At 35.8% G+C, this 23093-nt stretch overlaps 1 protein-coding gene across 1 annotated transcript in view; it reads right to left on the bottom strand.

Annotated features, from left to right (window-relative positions):
- The window catches only part of LOC121424862 (oxytocin receptor-like), a 61173-nt gene extending 38304 nt beyond the window's left edge, over nt 1–22869 (bottom strand). Inside the window, exons 1-2 of the mRNA XM_041620700.1 lie at nt 22217–22869; nt 10298–10351 (exon numbers count right to left, since the gene is read on the bottom strand). The gene's annotated coding sequence lies outside the window, so the exon portion shown is untranslated. The remainder of the gene's footprint in view (nt 1–10297; nt 10352–22216) is intronic.
- Nucleotides 22870–23093: the final 224 nt, after the last annotated feature.

The raw sequence follows: 23093 nt of genomic DNA, 5'->3' as shown, positions 1-23093 counted from the left end.
ACAAAAAAATATAATCACGCAAGTCACGTACGAACTAATGTGTAACAATAACTAATTCATTCCTTGTCCATCCCTCTCATATTGTGATATTGAAAAAATTATCATTGATAATAACTAATATCCAATTGCGTTCTTCTGCCTATTACGGGGTATGTAAAACCATGGACCTATCGGCGTTTCTCAGTACTTTTAAATTCCAGTTGCTGAATTCTTTGTCAAAGACTTTCCCTCTTAAAAACCTTCAAATAACAAATCTTATATTGTAAAATTACAGCAAAAAGTGAAACTGATCTGGAAATCAGTATATGACCTCGTTCCATGACAACTGGAATTTGTAAAATCCTTGATCAGGAATGTATCAATAAATGTGGGACATTACGTCTCATCGTTGTTGATAATGGATGAATCCCAATCACCATGGACAGTGTGGGAATAATTACACTGCCATTTGCTTCTCTGTTTGAGGCAATCTGTCTGAATCTATGTCACGCTCAAAGAGAAGATTAAACACAAGATTCGTTCTCAATACAATCCACCCCCATTCCCATTTCCAATAAGACGTTAAATTAAAAGTTTATTCAATGAATAATATGTACATATTGATAATTAAGGCGCGACAGACGATACGAATTCACTCAGCTCCAATTAAATCAAATTTCCCCCACCCCATTCGAGCGTCCGCGGAGTCTACTTGCTTTTAACTAAATAAACCGTTTGTAATTATCATTTAGAGAGAAAAACATAATGTCTAGAACATGAAGCATGAAATGAGTTGAAACCGTATGAGCATTTTTGTTGACTTTTCCTCCGATGCTCCGTGCCTCCCTATTGCAGAGGGCATGACAGATAATGCAATATGTATTGTCCTGCTGGAGGTAACATGTCACTTTGTTTCTCATGATGAAGGAGTCTTAAATGTTCAGGTAGTAAAAGAAATCAGGTAGACTGAATAAGCAATGCTGTCGGTGATGAGAAAAAAAATGCGAATTTGCGATGTAACTTTGGGTGAATAAAACCCAAGTCTTCGTTTCCCGTGAATGAGGGCTTAGTAATTGTATGTAATATGAGATACTCCGCCACCTAAAAGACTCCCGTTTAATTACGTCCTTATCTTGAAGTTTAAGTTCATTTATCTCATTTTCCCAAGGCTGCTATGAATTGCAAATTTGAAACAATTCGAATGAGTCTCTGGTCGATTCTTCCAACAGAATGAGCATGTAACAATGAACACCGGTCACTGCCATCATTGCAATTGTTTTATTTTTTCATTGTGTTATGGAACCTTAGAAAGAAGTGAGCTGGATAAACGATGATAGTTCGTTTTTAAACAAAATCCCTCAAAGAATCGATCAACTTTTCCTCTAATGAAAAATAAGAGAGGATTGTCTAAAATCGAAGACATGATGGCATGACATTTTTTTTATGATGTTCGTTCTGTACCTTCTTTATTGTCTTGGTTTTTTTTCTTCCATAGATTCATCCTTCTATGAGAGGTTACCACGACATGTAAGGTATGTTTGTTTAAAATATTTGAACATGATTTTCCATTTTTCTTGGAATATCTACTATTTGAGACAGTTGCCTGGGACAACAACGTATAATCGGTGCTGTTTTACTGGTTGATATCCATTCACTTCCTGTGCCCAAGCAAAAGTCATGCATGCTTTTATTACCGTATATCTGTTGGAAAATATAGGTGGTTGGTTACCCCCCCCCCAAAAAAAAATCAAATAATTTCATGCAGAAAATTAGCAAAGTGTGATGTTTTTAATCGTTACAAGGGATATACAGTATAATATATAGGAATATGCAATTCCACCTTCTCCTCGTTTCAGCATAGAGTCGGTACGAAATGTTCGGTGATATTTACCTGCACTTTTTTTACACCCTGCGTGTCTTTCCTCCTATTCTTCCTGTGGCTGCGTCCTCTTCGCTTATGACGCCACTACCCCACATCTCTAAAAACAATGAAAATCACTCCATGGATTAACCATAACATCAAATTAGTATTTTGAGGGTTCTAATTGGACTCTGCCCCTCCCTTCTTTCCCCCTTTCATTCCTTACACGTCGTTGCCTTTCCATGAAAGCATGGAGTTAAATAAGTGTCCGGCAATTATACAAACAATCGATCACAGTAGACGGCAAAGCAAACACATCAGAATGAATGGTCGGCGATTCAATAAACTGACTTCAAGATTCCCGACAGTGCAACTAGCAAGCATAGCCGGTAAACTTCTCAATGCATTACTGTGCACGAATGCGAGGCAGACTTAATTTATTAGCGTGTAAATATTTTCGCGCGTTTTTTCCCGCCATTCCTCATCCATTCAAATCAGTAAGTGATGTTGTTACCCCTATAATGAAGTCATTGTCGATGAATTGTAAGCAATACTTTCTAATTAGGGACATTCATCAAGTCACCCAAGTAAAGGAGAGGTGAGTTGGTTATGGTGACCCTCCCGTTTCTGCTTCCGTCCAAAATAATGAATGTTGACAAAAAATCTATCACGTCGGTTCGTCGATCAGAGTTTGTGACGTTCAAGGACAAGACTAGGAATACTGGCAAGAAAAATCACCAAATAGAATCAAAACAAAGTAATTATGTTCTTTTTCTCTCAGTGTATGCATAGTACATCGCGGTATGTTTATTGTATCGATCCTTAATTTACAGTGTTATAGCAACGGCGATAACAAAATATCTTAAACTAATTATTTTATTTTGAATTTGTATGGTATGGTAGTTAAGTGTGCGATATTCTAACTGATTAAACCTGGGAGCAAGGTTCTTTTTCTTTCTTTTTAACTGGGTCATAAGATGGCTAATATAATGGATTGACGATTGGAAATCTGCGCATGCTCAGTACTTAAGGAAAGAACCAAATGCCCGATATGATTCATAGAGTCGTAAAACTATGAAAGCTTTAACATGATGACAACATGGTAACAACCGTAACATGGGGCAGTAACCAATCACAAATAAGGTTTCCATGGAAGATCACAAATCAGACGCGCCAATATTCGGCCATTCAAATAGATAAAAGATTTGTATAATCATGCGAAGCTCATTCGTTGAGCAATAGGCACCTTTCGCAAATCTCTACAACGCGAGATTAGAGTCGGGTAACTCAAAAGTTAACGATTAATCATAGACTCGAATTTCTAGATTGATTATACATTACAGTCAATACAATCAAACGTACAAAACTGTTTTACAATCATTGCCAAGCTTTGTGTTACAGGCCCTATAGATCTTGCTTTTCGTGTGCAAAGCTCTTTCATACGATACCAGCATGCCATGCCATGCCATTTGCCTGCCTAAGCTCGCGGCGGGACTGTACCTGTATCATGGCTATGACTCCAGCTGGCTGGAGACATGCGAAATGTAGATTATGACATGGATAAGAAAGTGGTATTTTGAAACAAATCGAGTACATATTGAGTAAGGAAAAACTTATCGAATTAAGGCTTAGATATAGATCATTACAGTCCATCGAATCGATATTGCATTTAATGTGCATTATTTGTGGATCACTGGCAATTGATTCCATGGGTCAGATCACCTCTCAAGCCGAATCATTTCCCATGCGTTGACATGTACACAGCATGCAACAGGCCATAAACCGTCTAAATTTGCGGAGTTTTTTTCTTTGCCAGCACCTTCTACATAAACGATATGCCTCTAGCACACAATGTAATGGGCAGTATGTTTAACTTTTCCGCAGAAATGGGGGGTTTGCCGGGGGTACACTTCCATTGATGAGTGGATACCAGGCGCGACCATGGGGTTTCGAAAAGCACCCTAAACAAGGGAAGGTCTTTTCCAGATTATGAAAATGCATCTCTCAACAAGTATATGGGTTGTGACACCCTACAAGCAGTAGAAATATATCCCTTTTCAGTATTTTAATCATTGTTTCTCACACCCTCATAACGCTACATAGGCCTATACGTATACCCACTCTTTCCCTTTTTACGTGTGGTCGCGCCTGGTATCCACCATTCAATGGAAGTAGGTCCCCCGAGCGGCCTCTCGAGCTCTGGGAGGAACCAAATTTGGATTTGGAAAGTCGTCCGAAATCAGATATATCGCTGTTACCATAGTAGAATTTTGCACACGAAACGCAAATTGAATGTTTCCGTTCCAGATGCGAAACGAAAAAAAAAATCTCATGTCACACAGTTTGCATTACAGGACGGAGTTTTACGACCATGACGACGGGCCCAAAAGTCATGAACTACCGTTCTAAATAGGCGTACGCGTCCTCAAACGAAAGGTCGGGAATATGAAATTCGCGCGGACGTTGTGCATCATGTTGTACTTATCGGAACTGTCAATCAGATACTAGTAATGAACGAAAAACGCACGTCACGAATAAGCCCCACCCAATATTCCATGTATGTGAGAGTATGTTTTAGAGGCACACAGGGATATTCGACTGAAAAAAGGGATGTCAAGCCATCATTGCAATATACTAAAATGAGATATCAATAAAAAGATAATATCATTCGGATGCGATCAAATGACCCGTATGTCCGACTTTAATACCCGTATGTCCGACTACTGTATGAGAACTATCTCGTCTGAAAGTGGGACGAGATTATGATCAATATGCTGATGCTACATGATATAATCTGAAAAGTTTAAGAAGCATGATCACTAAACTCTGCCCTTAAAACTAGGAAACGTCGTAAAAATAATGCATTCTAGACTATTGACTCTTTTGTTTTTGTTTTATTTCAGTGTCTTTAAGGATTATGTTTGTCTTTCGAGTTACTCAGTCCATTAGTGTTGCGGTGAGGAGTTGGTTCTTTTTAAAAACTCCGAGCGAGATGCAACCAGAAGGCTTCCTTTTTTACGGCAGTCCTGTTTGAAGAGTGGAAAGGGAGATGTCCTCTAGTAATTGATGCCCCCAATACTCGATGGTAATGGCGTAAAAGCAGAAGGCAAACCAATAGTTTGTTGAGTAGTTAAGAAGCCAATGAACCTAGATGAATGCTCGGGACGGTGGACGGGTTTTAAAATGATAAAAAGGGAATGATTCGGAAGGAATCGTGTTATTGCAAGACGCTGTATTACATTTGTAGATACTTTTGAGTGCATTTTGCATCTAACATCTGACATACTCATTTACATGTCCACCTCTGATAAATTTTGTTAAACCTCTGTCACAGTAGTCATCTGCAATTCAATTGAGCCAGTTCGTCACTAGCTAACGTTAACAAGTTGAGACGCGGATAGTTTATTGGATCGATGCCAAATACGCCACCCCACCCATTTTCGGTTCAATTTCAATTTTTATCATTTCCACGCCTTTCAAAATTATATGAAAATGCATGGCGTAAGTGAATTTTGTGTAGCTCATAATCTCATTTCTTTAACAAATTACATTAAGACCTTATGATCACTTGCCAGCAATCTATGTGGTTTCATCTCATTCTGGGCATCAATATATAAGACACAAAAGCACAATTTAAATTTGTCATTTAGAGAGCGACGTATAAACTTTTTTTGTTCAAGGATAAAGATGCACAACACAATGCAATTCATCTTCAAATGTGTCTAATTCAGTGGACACACACTTACACAAAATGAGTGTGTGGCTCACTGGGTCTACAGAAATCATGGAAATGACAGAGAATGTGCGGTGTACAAATTATTTGCAAGAAGTAAAGAAATAAAGTAAAATCTTTAAAAGTATCGTCGTCAATATTGCGGCATTCATCAGGAAATACAGGTATCATATTTGTAATGGTGAAATGAGTTACCTGATATCATCATAGCGCCTATATTTTTATATTTTCTTGACAGGTGCAGGTGTTACTCGATAATAATTGCCAAGGGAAACGGGTCATATATCGTTCCCAAATTTCTACATTCATTATTTTTCTTCAAATCGAATTTGACTTTGAAGAAGTGATACTTACATCAATTAGGGAAAAGGGAGAGATGCCTTCCGTGAATGACGCTACCTTGAAGACTGAAACTGTAGAACTTTAACTTCAAGTGTGCATGGCCCAATTAACAACAGTCTTTGAAAGTAAAGTTAAAGTCTGGTACAGATATTACGCATGATTCACATTTCATTTCAAGAATTGTACTTGTTGAGTTGTTGTTTTTTGTTGCTATTTCCATAACTAGGTAATTACCTTTATTTATTGTCACTATTATTATCCTTATTGTAGATCACATAACCTTTGTTATTATCATTATTTCCATTTTACTTCATGTTAGGAGTAGCATTAGTGGTGGTAGTAGTAGTAGTAGTAGTAGTAGTAGTAGTAGTAGTAGTAGTAGTAGTAGTAGTAGTAGTAGTAGTAGTAGTACTGTTAGAAAATTTATCCTTAAAATAAAAGAAGTTCCTTTCAGCAAAGTCTCGAGAACACCTGTAATCTTACCAGATTGCGAAATATTACAGGAAATTGGTATTTGGTGTATGGATCTTTACAAATTTCCTTAAATAAAACAGCCTTTTCCCCTTTTTAAACAGACCTGTTCTGTTAAATTGCAGAAAAATTCCTGTTTATGAATTTACAGAATGATTCTGTTATTGCTTTCTGCAAAATCTTTTGTTTTTTTCTTCTGTAAAATCAGGATTTTTTTAATAGTGTAGTAGTAGTAGTAGTAGTAATAGTATACTAGTATCATTATCACTTAAGCCCCCGACAACTTTCACCGACAATTTTCATTAGTATTATCCTCATGATCATCATCATCACCATCGTGGAGTGAATTTATTATTTTTGATCTCTGTGTTTTCCTTATTTTGTAATTATTTCTATTCACATTAATGATGTAAATATGCATTGCAGGAGAGAAAAAAAATATATAAAAAATGTTCGCATGCTATAACTAAGATCTTTATTTTCATTTTTGTTTTACTGAAGCTGGTTTAACATCGTGTTTTACTCTTTTAATTAAGCTGTCTCGGAATAAAGACTTGAAGTTATTCTCTATATCACTGCAGATTTATTGGAGTCGGTGTTTTGGCGTCCCTGGCAACCGCCTCATAATATCAAGTGTTAGTGAGGTCACGTGGAGCGCAATAAAAAAATAGTACGATTTGCCTTCAGGATATAATTACTCGCTGATAAAGGGAAGGGGGGGCCTTTTCATTTAAAATTATCTCGGAATCAGGAATACCTCTAAAAAATTCCATTTAAATTCTAACTTTCTATAATGAAAGAGGAAAAAGAACAGCTACGAACTGATTCGTGGTAATGAACTCGGAAACGTATTTAAGCACTGTCATTGTACTTACATGAGGTCTACTGAAAGAGTGGGGTATTCTAACAATAGGTCTGACATTCGGGTTGTAAAAGTGGAATCGTCTATATATCATTTTTTTCTGAGACATACAATGCAACTATTTTCAAAGAATATCTTTTCTGTTTTGTCTCTGTTTTGAGGGAGCCCAACTCCCGACCACTGTCAGTATTATACATTATCCATGTTATAGGGTTAGACTAGGTGTTGGGGAAAAATCATAAAATAACATAGGCCTACTAGAGATAGTGGTTGAGGAATGCAAATATCATTGTACCTAGTAAATTATCAAAGGCGGCGCCAAAAGGCGACTTTATTTTCTTAGTTTTTTTTAAGAGCAATGTATTCAGAAAGTTTGGACGAAAATATCATTGTTTATTACTAAATTGTATGGTATTTGCAGTATAATTTATAAATTTTCTAATTTATAGATCATTTCAATTCCATGCAAATATATTTTCAAAGCAACGGGAACACATTTTTCTAAAATGTTTGTTAGCAAGTGGCTACAGTAAAGCTTAGGATAAGCCAATCCTAATAGAGCACTTTTAATAGGAATTTTTAGATTTTGTTTTTATTTCATTTTTTAAACCAAGCAATTGCGACAAATATGATACACGCTTGACACTTTTGTATTATGAATGCCCCTTTAGATGTAGACACTTACGTTTCAAGAGGTTCCAAATGTCTTATGGCCCAAACTTATTACTGTGAAAACATCTATTCATATGTCCTCCCTCCCCCTCCCCCCCCTCTCTCTCCCCCCTCCCCTGCCCCCCTCTACCTCCCCCTCTCCCTCTCACACACACACACTCTCTCACTCTCCCACCCTCCCTATCTCTCCCTCTTTTTCTCTCCCTCCGTTATTAGTTTTTCTTCCCGAATTTCCTTCCTTTTCTTTTTTTTTTCAAGATTAGTGTTCAAAATTCCTGCTGCCGATTTAAGAAATGTCACACCTAATTAGATATTTTACAATAATCCAAAGAATCTCTAACCCATTACATAAAATTTTGTACGTGAATAACCAGCAACAATGAAGTTCGCAGCCTATTGATATACAAAAAAAATAAACCAACAATAGAAAATGTGTCAAACTTTCAAATACAGAACCACGAACAGATTGACCAATTTCTCTATCGATACTCTCGGGACTATCGATAACATTCGTTTCCAAGGCGACGGATGCAAATTATTACGTCTGACAGGCCAGAAGACAGAGTCAATTTCCATAACCGAGTTTCCAAGAACCCTGGTTCAAAGGGAACCGACCGACCTGGCAAAATCAAAAGCAGAGGAACACCTTTTTTATCATTTTTCTCTCAATTTTTGAAGTTGATTCTGTGAGAATCAATCAATAAAATTTGTAAAAACGTGTTGAATATAATCGTAAACTATACGCAGTGACTATGGTACAAAAATATCAATTGACTCGCACGGCGCCAGTAAAAAAAAACTTGGTCATGGGTTCGATCCCCGGCTGAGATGAAATGGTACCTTCTGTCTTGTAATTAGGGGTTCAAAGTATAAGATGGGGGATGCAATATCATAATGTTGATGATGATCCACAGTACTCATATTGCGTCATATTTCTGTAATCAGTGTTTAAAAAAACATTTTTATGCGAAGGCTCATCCAAGAAAGGTAATTACTACAAAATTTGCTGAAATAAGCGAGTTTTATAAGGGGACGATTTGAAGGTTTTTTTTTTAATTTCACTGAGTGAAGAAGGGGGAGTTCCAAAGAGTTAGAATAATTTTTTTTATCCATTACTGTAATTAGAATCATTTCAACAAGATTCGTGTTATACAGGATCCACTATATACAGTAGATCAGTTCCTAGTCATTATCTTGCCTGCAGATTCTGATACTAGGCCAGAATTTTCACAGTTGAATCCTTTTTATCCATTCCCGTAATCAAAGACATTTTAACAAGATCCGTGTTATTTTTACTAGAATCAGATTGATATATTTGGGATCCACTGATACGGTTAAAATGTTTTATAACTTTAAAACTAGAGCGGGTGTCTGTGGCAAATAAAAGAGTGGTGAATTCTAGTGGGACATTATAACTTTACATGAAACTGATCACTTCTACAAGAACCAGTTGATTTTATTAGAATCGTGAAAGTGTCCTTAGGCTAATTATTGTAGAGTGCACTACTAGTATTTCAACTGAAAATTCTATAACTAATTAAATGGTATCTCCGGCTGCTTAGTGATATATGGAAATTTCGGTTTAAAAATGAAATGAAATTCAAATTCTAGTTTAAACTAATTCACACTAAAAACAAAACACAGATTCCATCCAACATTACCAAATACGAAACTAAATATAAATGTGCTCGAGGCATTTTGCTGGGGGTCCGATATGCAAGACGAATTATGAAAATTCGGGACATCCCCTAAACATGATCGAAGTGATTTCATTATGCATTACTTTCCCTTAAGTGAACATGTGAAATGTAACTACAGGAAATGAGAAGAGTTTTGTATAATGACTACATTCCTTATCTTTCGCTTGAAAATATGTTTGAAATGAAAATTAGTTTTTGAACACGAATGCGAGCCATGAGCAATTTAGAGAATGGGTAACATTGTCCCACTTCTTTTAATCCTTAAATTACGAAACATTATTTTGTTGTTCCTACATAATCCATATTATACTGAGTGAATCTATACCGTTGTCGGTTCTTACCCCATCATTTGTACACCCTACCTCTCTGTCTCCCCCCCCCCCCTCGGTCACCCCTCCCATGTCTCTTTCCCTCTCTCTTCCCTTACTCTATCACTCTCTCTTTGCCTACCTACCACCTTACTTACCTACCATAAAAAGAACGGGTAAGAGGAAGTTGAACTGTTGAATAAAACAATTCAACGAAGCTGGAGAACATTGATCGATGTTTTACCACTCTAAGGATGATACTTAAAGTGATTCCAATAAAATGGATAGTACCCGTGCACATTATGGTCTGTTTTCTATATTCATTAGAATACGCGGTTCTTTCAACAACAAAAAAATGATGGCACTCACCGAGCCAGACGCAAGTGACGAGTTCTTTTTGTGAAGTCTTCTTTCAGCCCTGATCTGCCATTGACAAAGAGAACATGAAACTACAGCATTAAATTATAGTGCAGACTATCGAGATGTTCTTCTAAGAAAGACAGAGTTCATTTTGCTGTTGCTTGAAATAAACGCTGTGAAAACTCTGCTAAATCTCCGATAACCCACATCAAATTAGGAACATAATAAAATTCAAATACTAATTAATAGCAAGAACAATATATGTAATCTATAACTTCGACTTTTGTAATTCTTATAGACATTGTTCATTCGTGTAGTGCGTAAGTTGTGCATAACTTATGAACAACTTTGTGAAACGCGGCTTGCTTTTTTTCAGTGGACCATCAAAAACTGCTGTGACAAAGTAACCACTCTTGAATGATTTATTTACTAATCTTAAAGAAAAATCGAAGTAGTCATAATAACCAATAGTTTAGGAGGATAGCTTCAAAGCAAAAAGTAAATAATCACATCATCAATTATTTAAGTTCAAGATATAGATTTGTCAACCCAAATTTCGTGATATAACGAAAAATAGCATCTACAAACCATGTACGGTTTTTCTAATCGTATATTAAAGGACTGATCCCCTGGCATGATTACTCATGTTCTACCAGAATTATTTGGTACAAGATTATTATTTAAGCAGTGTATACACTCTAGAAAAAAATTAGGTAAAAAATGCTCGATGTGGGTAATTATGTGTCCAGCCAACATTGGGCACTTTTATTTATCCAATGTGATGAAAATTGTGCCCATTCTAAAGTAATTGCTGCTTATTTCTTTAACCTTACTGGACAATATGCTTCCCGCATAGGGTAAAATACTGCCCCAAAATTGGTTGGACACTTAATTACCCTCGTGAATTTTACCAATTTCTTTTAGTGTAGCACTTATCGATGGCCAGTTTGCTCGATTCCTGTTTAGAGTTATTATATGATCGTTACCTAAGTGTGATACGTATTAATTCTAAGCATCACTACCCTAAAAAAAACAGCCAGCAATGTAACCAAAGGTGTTAAATTGTGGTGACATCATCTGATGCGGCCGACAAGATATTTATATTTATACGAGAACTTCGTTAACAACTGGGCAACGATTGAGTTATTTATCACTCTTTGACATGTTTATGGTCTACCGAATAAGGCCAAGTGCTGACAACGATGATAAACATCAGATTTACTTCATTAATTTTATTCTAAATTGTGAGTTACACTGATTCAATAGACGAATGAGTTTTATTTAGATGTTAACAATACTGTTTGATTAAAAATTCAATATTTTCCTTATTAAATCAGCATCGTTTCTCGTAACCGACTTTCTGGATCTTCCGCCGTCTAATCACCTTCAGCAAAATTAATGCTCATCCAAACAAATTTGGTTACACTTCGTAATTCAGAAGGTTCTTTATTCCGAAGGTTCGTAATACTGAAACACGTAAATTGCCTTTACCTCGATGTTCGTTAATCCGAAAACGTAAAAGGGTTCGTTAATCCGAACATTTGTGGCGTTATTCCGAAGGTTCGTTATTCCGACGGTTCGATAATCTGAAAACAAAATAAGGTTCGTTAATCATTTCGTTTTCGGACTAACGAACCTTCGGATTTACGAACCTCACTTCGTTTTCGGACTAAATAATCTTCGGAATTACGAACTTCATTTCGTTTTCGGACTAACGAACGGTCGGGATTACGAACCTTTGGAATAACGAAGCTTCGGAATTATGAATGTATACGACAAATTTAACCCAACAAACTTTCAGTTTCTACTATATCATATAAAATCTACTCAAAGTTTGAGTCAGGATATATTTTATTTAGTTATAAATACGAATTCGCAAAAGTAAGACAGAAGACAGTATTTTAATGCTTATATTCGTTTTTCTCTTTGTTTTTTTTCTTTAATTTATATAGTTTTTGTTGATGGTTGTTTTATTCCTGCAGTTGACGTCGTTGATGATGAAGCTGATGATGATAATGATGATGTAGACAACGGCGATGATGATAAATTTTTGTGATGGTGATAGTAGTTATAGTGTGTACTGATTTATAGCGCTGATGTTATGGATGAAAATGATTTTTTTTATATCAACTATTTGTTAGATGTTAGTTCTTTACTAATTTTTCTGAAAAGAAATCATATCTGTTTGAAATAAGGGCATTGCACTAAAAACGATATACAGTAACATCTTTAAGAAGCACGAGAAAGACATCTATTCGTTTGGACACAACATGAAATAAATCTTTCAAAGTTATATTAGCACTCTTAACATTGGTAATGCGAAGAAGCTCTCGAAAACAGGTGTATTACGTGGCGGTTATGACGTCGGGTAAAATTAGTCTAACTCGTTTCCAGATTTGTTTATATCTTTTGTATGGATTTGTATCCTCATCAACCGTGAAATTGACGATTATAAAAACGGTGTCAGGTGAAAGGTATCCCCACAGATCAAACGTACCTTGACAATAAAATATGGAAGAAAAAACGGATAACTGCACCATTGGTTTCATTCATTCCCTTAGAAATTCCGCCCGGGGTATATCATGCTGGCATTTATCATGGTTTTTCCCGGATGACAAATTACTTTTCTTGACTCGGACACTGCGTTTCGCTTTGGCTCCTCATTTAACTACCCAAGAGAGCAAACATATATCTCAATCGTTGAAAAGAAATCAAAGTGCTGAAATGAACGACCATTATGTTTACGGCGATATCGCTGAAGAAAGATGCAAGGAAAATCAGTGTCTCGGGGAGATTGGCGATCGGGGTCTGCTTTATCCTCCTCTCTAGGGAGTTTTCTTTGGCTTATGTTGTTATTGATGTGTCCTCTCCGTCCTTTATTATTCTGGCTAATGATTACAGGTTCTTCAATCGATAATAGAAAAGAAATATGACTACCCTCTACCGCGGGACCGGCTACAATCCAGTCTGCTTGAACTCCAACAGAACAACAGAACGGCCCAAAGCGTCCAGTCCCCCCCCCCTTGCTTTCCTATTCCCCGCCAACTCAAAGGGGCAACCAATATCCAAATACACATGTTATAGACCAGAATCCTACGCCATAGGCATAATCATTTAAAAGTTCACAAGTTGTTGAAATGTACACTTTCCCCGCATTATAACATGGAATTGGAAATGCATTACTCTCTATTAAAGGGCGGTCTATCATCAGATAGCATGACAATATGATATCAATGGCATTTTGATCGATCATATCCTATTTGAGATCATTAAAATGTTTTCACTGTGTATCTGTTTGCTGAAATAATTGCAATATAATACTGGTCATCACTTAATAACTAAAAAATAATCCATCCAGAGAGAAAAAAACACAACAAATTGAAATTACATTCAGATATTGATTCGATCCACCATATTAGAATTACAATGCAATTGTAAACCTAGGTAAAAAAGGAAAATATGAAAACAAACAGAAATACTATAGCTGTACCATAACACGTGAAATCGTTGTTTCTAATTATTTAATTTGCTTGTAATGAAATTTCAACTTATTCCACATAATGAAATATGTTTTATAACTCACAATCTATCAAGGATATTTAACTCTGAAAACAATTTAACATCCACCAAAGATACTAAATTCGAAGATAATTTTCATGTACCATTTACCGAAGAAAGTAAATTCTGAAGACAATTTACCATCTGCCATAGATAGTGAAATTTAAAGATAATTTACAATTTACCAAAGCAAGTAAATTCTCGTGATAATTTACCATCTACCAAAGAGAGTAAGTTCTAAAGATAATTTATTATGGACCAAAGTTAGTAAATCATGATGATAATTTCGTTAGATAATTTAACATCTACAAAAGACAGTGGATACTGATGGTAATTTACCATCTACCAAAGATGTTAAATTTTTGATCATTATTGACCATCTAGTAAATTTTGAAAATAATGTACCATCTACGAAAGATAGGAAATTCTAAAGCTATTTTTACTATCAACCACAAACAGTGGATACTGATAATGTACCATATACGAAAGATAGGAAATTCTGATGATAATTTACTATTTAACAAAGACAGTGGATATTTGTTATAATTTACAATCTACCAAAAATAGTAAATTCTGATGATCATTTACCATCTACCAAAGATAGTAAATTCTAAAGCTATTTTACTATCAACCACAAACAGTGGATACTGATGATAATGTAACATCTACCATAGATAGTAAATTCTGATGATCATTTACCATCTACGAAAGATAGGAAATTCTAATAATAATTTACAATCTACCAAAGATAGCACAATCTGATGATGTTTACCATCTACCAAAGATAGTAAATTCTAAAGCTATTTTACTATCAACCACAAACAGTGGATACTGATGATAATGTACCATATACGAAAGATAGGAAATTCTTATGATAATTAACTATTTACCATAGACAGTGGATATTTGTTATAATTTACATTCTACCAAAAATAGTAAATTCTGATGATCATTTACCATCTACCAAAGATAGTAAATTCTAAAGCTATTTTACTATCAACCACAAACAGTGGATACTGATGATAATGTAACATCTACCATAGATAGTAAATTCTGATGATCATTTACCATCTACGAAAGATAGGAAATTCTAATAATAATTTACAATCTACCAAAGATAGCACAATCTGATGATGTTTACCATCTACCAAAGATAGTAAATTCTAAAGATATTTTACTATCAACCTCAGACAGTGGATACTGATGATAATTTACCATCTACCAAAGATAGTACATTCTAATGATAATTAAACATGTACCAAAATACTAAATTCTGAAGATAATTTACCATCTACCAAAATTAGTAGATATTGATGATAAATTACCATATACCTGGTGATGACATCATAGCAGATTCTGATAGCCATTTACCTCCATTGATAAAATCCGATGATAAATATCCTTCTACCCAATGAGTTAGATTGCGATAATTTGCTATCTTCTTTAGATAATAAAATTCTCACGTTATTCACCCATCCGTAGTCATGATATCATTATAAGAAACTACCTACACAAAATAATGAATTTTGATGACAATATCTTATCTACACAGAATTGAGATTACAGAATGCTGAATAGTGCATTGTGGTGTTTTTTTCTTCATCATGAAGTGTATTTTGATGATAACAATAAATAAAGTTAACTCGACTCCCAGCTTCTATCCGAGGTGGTAACCTGTGATGATAACCGACCGTCTAACCAAAATTGCAAATTCTAATGATAAAGAACCATCTTCAAGAGGGTATTTTAGCTAACGGTCAACTACCTTAAAAATACTAGTAGTAGATTTGGACGATAATCAAACATTAAGACTAACAAAGATAACTTGAATATTAAGCGGATATCCAACCATCTATCCACAAAAATAATGAAAACCGACCATCCCGAAAAGATAAGAAACTTACACTCTTACGATGTGTGTGTGTAAAGCTTTACATGTACATTTGTATTTCTTCTCTCATACGTGTACTGTATCAAAGCAATAGCTTTGATCCAGCTGAGGCATGGCGGCTTGTCATTGTTCAAAACTCACCTTTACCCGACAAAGGAAAATATAATTGGTATAGTGTCGAAAATCTGTCTATCTGACGGTCAATCGGATCGGGCTCACCCTAGCCACTAACCCGTCTCTGTGGTCTAGTGGTTAAGGCACCGGCGTTCTTTACTATATATATATATACATTTTCAATAATTTCATAGAATGAAGAGGTTTTACAGGCTAGCGTTCAAACTAACTCGACACTGCGTTGTTAACCGTGCAATTGCTTCTGTGGGAAACCGGTGGAAACACGTTCATTTAATGAAATTATGGAAATACGAGCATTGTTTCGAGGGAGCATAACTTTTTTTACTTCTTGATCATTTCCTGTGATAAAGGTATCAAGTAAAAGAGCAGATATTGAACTTTTTAGGCATGTGATTTTCTTTTTTAAATTCAGATACCCCCCGCAGAATGAGTTTATGGTATCTTTTTTATTCAAATTGTTTTTGCTCACTCATGCGTGAATGAGGAATGATATAAGTAATATCAGATGGAAGAGGGGGTTCTAAGCTTTACATTGGTAGGTTATTGTATTTGTGATTAATTTATGATAAATCGTCGCTTAATCTCACTTTCGTTTTTTTCTGGAACGCACTGTATATACATATAAATATCGCCTTAGTGTATATTGCCGTACAAATGATTATGTTATATTTTCAATCTAAAAAAGCAAACAATACATATACCATGTTATGAAACCAAATAATCATCTTACATATACACCAAGGAATGGTTGCCTTCACGACTGGCGCAATCTTTTTGATAGAAAATGATTCTATATTTCTATCGTCAGATTAATTAAATGTATAAATAGATACACTTGCACAAAGGAAAAACCACGAAGGTTTTCATATCCCTAAAGCAATGACGAAGGGATAATAGGAAGAAAGGAAAAAAGAGATCCATAAAGACTATGATAACAGATTGAATATAGATAGAGGGGGTGTTATCAAAGGTGAACATAAGCTGTGAGAGATTATGAGGTGGTGAATGGATTGAAATAAAATTTAAAATATTGGTAAAGAGCAATCCCCCCCCCTTATCCTTCTACCTTTTCTTCCATCTTCCTCCCCTCTACTTTCATTTAATCTACCCATTTCTTTGTCTGCTTATCTCTTTATATCAAATGCCCCCACCCTCTCTGTCTCTTTCTTTCTTATTTCTGTCTCCCGTTCTCCATTTTTCCTTTCTCTTCTCCCAAACCATCTCTCCATCTGGCGGCAGATCTGACTCCCCATTTTTTTCAAAGATGGATACACACGGATGTTATTCAACAGAGGTGAGTGATTAGCCATCATCTCAAAAGAGGCATGTAAAATCGGCAAGTCTCAAGTACTAAAAGGGAAACAAAATGCGTCTTGGAGAGAACTGATTCAAAGAAAGCACAAACGGAGACGGAGAGGGGAAATGGAGATAGAACGAGGACATGAAGATTTAGAGCTGTTGAAAGATCGGGATGAGAGAGTTAGAGAGAGAGAGAAAGCAAAATCATATCCTAAATTACAGATTTATAGGAGGCAAAACGACACATAAATTTATCCTGGTTATTGCCTGCATTTGGATGAATCGCAGTTTTGTACCAACTCCAGCGGGTTGTTACTCTTCGATATAGCTGTCATAAGTATTAAGACGACTGCCTTATAACAAGTCTACTGTATTTCGGTCGTATATATGTTTCCAAATTGCTGACCGGAGTCCTAAGAGAGTGGCCCAAGAAAAAAAAAAAAAAAACCTACATCCTCATAGATACCTGAAAAGATAAGAAAGTAGGCTGGTTTTATACGAATGACCCATTATTTTTTTTATTTAATCATTTGCAAGTTTGACACAGTGACTGCGTTAGAATTTCATGTGTTCTAGGGCACTCTAGCAGTTAAAGGGGGATTTTTGCATTAAAAGTTCCCATTGGCCTTACCTGGCATGAGTGCAGCACAAGGCGATTCGATTTCTTGCTAAAGGAAAGCAAACCATGACAAGTATTCGAACCCACGACCGTGACGACACTGGTTTCAAAGGTTAGAATCATCAAACCGCAACGCTCCAATTAAGAAAGAAGAAAATTGTAATGTGCTCGTTTTTACAATCCATGACTTTATTAAAGACTGTGAGCACCTTCCTTCTAAATTCGACAATCAATCAACAATTCATTGAAATATGATGGTCAAAACTTCGATATGTTCGGATTTTAATGGACACTCGATGAATATTATGTTGAAAATGCAATACGATGACTAACAAAAAAAATACCACCATAAGAGCGAAATTGGATAGGTAAGAGTCCACTTTCCTCCCTCCTCTCCCCCTTAAAATGCGACACAATAACGCAAGTGGCTGAACATGCTGGATGCGTAGATGGAATCAATAAGTAGAACTTACAGCGAGACATATGGATTATGAAAATATCAAATCATAAACATTCGGAGAAACATTGAAATTTAAAGGGCGGACATGCTGGAAGCCAATTTAGAAGAAAAGAAAACTGATCTATAAAGTAGGCAGCATGGGGGATTAAAATGATTAACAAAAGTACAAAAAAATAATGATCAAAATGGGTAGAAATTCAGACATTTAGGGCATGGCTAGATGTATACAAAATGTTTCTTCAACTTGGTCAGATTCCTAGGGAATAAGATGAGAAACCCATCTCCCTGAAAGGCGTTTATTTCTAATGTTCGAAAGACATTCAGTTTGAGTGGAGCGCCGAAAGGGATAACAGTAAAGTGGATCTTATCATTTGTCATAGTATGTGGGCTGAGCGACAAATCAACGAAAATGTCGCATGGGAAGTATTTTGAAATAGTGCGGCAGAAAATGTGATGAGAAGTAGAGGTAAAGGAGAGAGTATTATATAAGATAGAAACACTTTGATCACAAGACTGATATGAGTGGTGATCAGACAAAGGTCTTACCAAATAGGGTTCGATAATGATAAGAACACACACCCTCTTTACACATACACACTCCCTTCCCCCCCCCCTCTCTCTCTCTCTCTCTCGCTATCTATCTCCCCCCCCCCCCCCTCTCTTTCTCTCTGTCTGTCTATCTTACCATTCCGAGGACTTGAAATATTTTTGAGAAGAAGAAGAAATGAAATAAGAAAACGGAGAAGAAACGGACAAGAACAAAATAACAAGAAGATTACTGAAGAAAGGAAAGAGGGACAAGGAAGAATGGATTGGTGAAGAATAAATAGATATTTTTTAAGCTCCTCTAAAACGGAAAAGGGAAAAAGTGATGCCAGTAATGAGCAGTTTCTTCAAGGCAGATATTCAGACAAAGTGATACATAACCTGAAAGGCCTATCAAAGAAAATAGTTGAGTGAAAATTTGACTTTTTCAATGAAGCATCTGCATCATATAAAAGCACAATGGTAAAAACACCTATTAAATCTCGAGAGAAGAGAATTTATAAAGTTCTAATCCAAAGCTAATGAGAATTAATTACTGCAATATCGTCATTTAATATCCCTTTGACATTGTTTATTAAGAATATCATTAAAGAATCAACGTCGCCATAGTAATGATTTACTTTTTTGTATAGTCAATATTCTGATTTATGAATCATATTAGGCAGTTAGTTTGTCAAGAACGTGATACAAACAAAGCTATAAATCCAACATAATCATCTATACATTTCGTATGATTTTACGTTTAAACAGTTGATTGTGAAGTTGAGAATTGTTGCCCAGTGGATTATATTCTGAGTTGGAACTGAGGGTCACGGTTTCGATTCCCAGCCATGGCAAAATGTCCTTCGGCAATTGTCTATCTTGCCCCATGTATTTTTTTTGGGGGGTTTGACTAAGGTGCAAAATCTTCTGTTGGGAATTGGACTTCCTTACAATTTATAACAAATGGGAAAAAAATAGTAAAAGGCCAGTAATCAATAGTTTAGACTGACCGACCAAAATGACTGAATTAGACATGATCGACGAGATTCGTTTTAAATACGAACCTTGGTACCTTGATCAAGACTGACTGAATGTTGTTTTTATCATTGAACTTGTAGGATTTGAGAGAAAACCAGCGTCAACTGCTAAGTTTTAAGATATTTTGATGTGTACGATTACTACCGCAACTCAAGAAACGGTAGCTGTGGGGATTAATGTGATTTCAAGCAAAGTTTCATTCTGAACAGTTCTGATAGTTTGTCATAAGTTCTAAGATTTTAGGGTGTGTCTAAGTTAACATCCGCATCTCTAGAAACGGTAGCTTTCGGGAACAATCATTATGTGACTCTAAGCGAAGGCTCCTTCTGAGCAGGCTCTCGGAATAGAAAAAAAACATCCTGTTTAACATTTTTATGACATAAATTTACTAGGTTCTGCAGATTCCTTTTGAATGTATCAACGTTCTTCTACACCACTGCCACACCAACTCTAAACCAACCGCAACTTTCTGTCATCGGTAATAATCTAACAGTTTCTGTTGGTCTGGAGTCAGATTCGCCTGTATGACTGTAGCGTCAAAGCTAGCGTGGTATAGTTTTGAAGTTCCTTATAATATTTCACAGTCCTGCCGAACAAGCGGATTTCGCGACTTTGACGATCTAGATCGGCATTGACACTCCGACGTACCAGTGTGCCATGAGCGGGATCAGTCTGACTTTATATTCAAGTATTGGACTCGTCCCCAAATTATTCGGGTAGAAAGTCGATCAAAGTATTAGGTAACTAGTTACGCTCGTTTGATTGCTTCAAAACTAGCATTACCGGAAACGATTATAATATCATGAGGAGATACATACTCGGGTACTTCTATTATGGCTTCATACAAAGTCATGATACAAACAAGCCAAAGGAATCAAATCCATTTTGGCTTTAATTGCACAACTTTCTTGTTATATCTGATTCGCTATCATTTTCCCGTGTTATCCATTACTACCTGTACGGTATCACTATTACAATAACCAATATAGGAAATATTTTAGCATATTTCCTCATTTCCTCTATGATTCTCGTTATCGTTGGTTGTTGTTTTAAAACAGAGGGTAAGTTTATCTCATTTTCATTCTTTTACCGCAGAGCCCCCCGGGTTTATGCTATGATAGCCAGCAGATGTTGCTCGTCGGTGTCTTGTATAAATCCTTTTTCAAGAAAACCACACGTGCCGTAGAGATATCTCTGAAACAGTAACCACGTAAAGGTGTTAGGTTTTGTCTAAACCACTACAAACTTGACGATGCAATGGAATTCAGAACACGTTTCATGAAAACAATGACCAAACACGTTGTTAATATAATTCTATAGCCATAGTTAGTGATCGGTCAACAACCCAATTGTAGATGAAATACAATATCAAATCACTGTGAGTATTAGAAATAGTCATTTAAGACGGACAGTTTCCACGGCACATCCCTTTTACATGTTTAATAGATGACATCAACCTTGATAGATCACCTATTCTTTCTACCTCCAACAAATAAATAGCCGATCCGTGAAAGATGAAACCAGATGGATTTTATAAAATAAATCTATTTTAATAGATCATTTACTACAATGTCCAAGCAACTTAAAAAAATGAGTATAATTTCAACTATGCGTTGGAGTTTCGGCATAGAGAACAAACGATGACGTTTAAATTAACATACTGCATGAAATTTTCTAGGTGCAGAGCATGTTTTCTCCTAAATGCGCATTTCTTCAAAATATAAAGAGGTGTTCCTTTTCAATCTTTAGAACACTGTGAAAATTAAAGGGCATGAGGCATAATTTTCAAAAAAAAAATAGAAAAGCTTTACCGATATCAACATTTGGCAGGATTAGAATCCTTTTAAATGATAGAGGGGGTTTATTGTAAGAAAGATTAGAAGCACTTTGTATATTCGCAGAAATGATGGCCAAATTGCAACAGACATATACAGTGTTTTGAAAATAAAAGAAAAATATGACATTATATTATTCACATCATCCTGTGGTTTATTAGCTAATAGTACAAAGTGTTGATTATTCAAAATAAATATAAATAAATGTACATTTGCCGATGTTTCGAATATCATTAATATCTTTTGGGTTTTCGCATACGTGAAATTCAATAGTTGGTCATGCTACATCTATGATTCTTTTGTTGACAATATTATGAAGATTTTAAAACGGGATTAAAAAAAAAAAAAATTTCCCAAAAAACAGAAAAGAAAAAGGGTTTCTCCTAGCGTGTAGCAACTAATTTACGATAACATTGGAGTAATGAGCATTCATCCGGTTCGAAATTATGATGACGAGCATTACAATTCTAAAGTTAAGTTGAACGTTATTTGCTCTTCTTAATATAAAAATCTTCACACTAAATGTTCCTCTCATCTCTGAAAACAAGTGGTATATGATACTCACCTGGGTTCTTCCCTTGTCCAAATAATGTTTGAACAGTGCTCAGAATCATAAGCACTCTTCCAAGTAAAAGTTGAATAATGGAAAAGTTACCTTAGCCTAATCTTGAAATCAAAATGGGAAGTAATCACAAGTAATGTAGGACAGTTCAATGAAATAATCTAAAGAAGATGGAAACATAGCGTAGACATTTTTTTGTTGTTCGCTCAAAGCCAGCCGATCCCACAAAATGTGCTCCTTTCTGATCCTGATGATAGTTGAAACAAAATTTAATAAGGGTATTTAAAACACTATATCTTGAAAAATCCTTGATTTTAAGACAAAAAGGAGCAAAAAGTATCATGTAGAAATTACTTTCTTCAGATTGATTTCGGTTGATATTTGTTGATGAGAATATAGCATCAAGTCGAGTAAATAGGGAATATCCGTTTCACCTCTATTCACAAAAGACGCTTAGAAAACAGTGGCCAGCGTAAATTTTCCCCAATTAGTCAATGAAAAAGGGTAGAACGATTGTTAGTTGTCAAAGATTTATCGCCGAGTCCCCGCGTGAGCGAGGGAGAAAGAAAGAAGCGCGAAAAAGAACGATATCCCGAAATGAGATATCGGGAGCAGAAACGTCTGACCGTTTCCATCAGAAGTCGGCAAACACTAAATGAAACTCGACTTTCTCGCTGCGTGGAGTTTTTATCTGAATAACTGAGGGGGAAATCGCAATATGAATGAGGCGGAGTGTGCCCTCATAGGCCATGGTGTGTCGAGTACTCGTCAATTATTACAGTTGGGGATGGGGTAGGCTGCTGAAAGAGAGTCTCTAACATTTTATACGGCTTTACCGCTGCCAGGTTTAAGGATGTGGCAAGAACGAGTTTGGTGAGTG

This window comes from Lytechinus variegatus, chromosome 1 (genome assembly GCF_018143015.1).
Source record: "Lytechinus variegatus isolate NC3 chromosome 1, Lvar_3.0, whole genome shotgun sequence".
In the NCBI taxonomy this organism is placed as follows: domain Eukaryota; kingdom Metazoa; phylum Echinodermata; class Echinoidea; order Temnopleuroida; family Toxopneustidae; genus Lytechinus; species Lytechinus variegatus.
The sequence above is the reverse complement of the archived record's forward strand: the minus strand, read 5'-3'. Positions and strand labels throughout refer to the sequence as shown.